General features: G+C 45.8%; 1 protein-coding gene across 1 annotated transcript in view; it reads right to left on the reverse strand.

The window, feature by feature from the left end:
• Positions 1–1,153, reverse strand: part of MACROD2 (mono-ADP ribosylhydrolase 2) — a 1,539,224-nt gene that overhangs the window by 1,337,071 nt on the left and 201,000 nt on the right. The gene's annotated exons all lie outside the window — the stretch shown is intronic.

The following is a 1,153-nucleotide window of genomic DNA, read 5'->3' on the forward strand; positions in this document are numbered from 1 at the left end:
GATCTCCATCTCCTGACCTTGTGATCTGCCCGCCTCGGCCTCTCAAAGTGCTGTGATTACAGGTGTGAGCAACCGTGCCAGGCCGGCTTTTGGAAATAAGTGTAAAGCTCAAGATGAGAAGAGGAAAAGAACTCAATTTGTTCTTCTTGTAAATAACCATAGCCCTTGGAAGAAAACCCGGGGTGTCCAATGTTTCACACACTAGTTTGTCTGTGTGTATACGTGTGTCTGTGTGTGGTGAGGGGAAGGTTTATGTGGTGAACAGAAGTGGAAGGGTTACAGAAGTGGTGTGCTAAACAACAGGTTCTCTGGGGTGGGAGAATCCTTGATATGTAGCAGTTTCCCACTTCAATGGTATAATTCCTTTCCCCATATCCAATTTTAAGCTATTAACTTGATGTCACTGAACACAGGGTTGGGAAGAAATGCTCACAATTTTCTCTTTCTCCTGAGCTGGTGAGGGTTGCCTTGAATACACAACAGGTTAGAGAAGAAAAAAAGTCAGAAATAAACCTAGAAAGGCGCTCAACTCAAAACTGAAAGAGCAGAATTAAAGCTATGAAAATCAAAACCAAACCTTTTAGCAACTGCTCCCCACAACAGAATGACACAAACCTGATTCTGTTTCTGCAGGGTATCTGACTGGGGGCCTTGCAAGGGTAGATTAGGTCTTGCTTAACACCCATAAGACCACCCCTCACTCTCACTTGGCAGGGCCCGAAGGAGAAATTCTGTGCTGCTCCGACTCTGCCAGAGGAGCAGGCTTTCTGTCCATGACCAGCCTCAGCTCTTATCAGCTCTCTGGCTTTACACCAGGGCCCCTTTCACATCCGGGCATCACAAATTACCTTTTGAAAGCACAAATTTGATGTCACTGGAAATTAAAACTCTCTTTGTGTGAGTACACACACTAAAAGACCACAGACACATAAATTAGGAAATTGAGAATTTGGGATTTTAGTTGTTATTGAATGGGCCCTTTGGACAGAAAAAAAAAAAAGGAAATCACCTAGGGGGGACGATCCAAGATGGCCGTTTAGGAACAGCTCAGGATTGCAGCTCCCAGTGAAAGCGCAGAGGGTGAGTGGACGCCGTGTTTTTATTGCCCACAGGCTAGGAAATTCCCGGGCAGAGGTGCTCCACGGTCACCAGC

The sequence above is a fragment of the Cebus imitator genome, unplaced genomic scaffold (assembly GCF_001604975.1).
Source record: "Cebus imitator isolate Cc_AM_T3 unplaced genomic scaffold, Cebus_imitator-1.0 Scaffold246, whole genome shotgun sequence".
NCBI lineage: Eukaryota > Metazoa > Chordata > Mammalia > Primates > Cebidae > Cebus > Cebus imitator.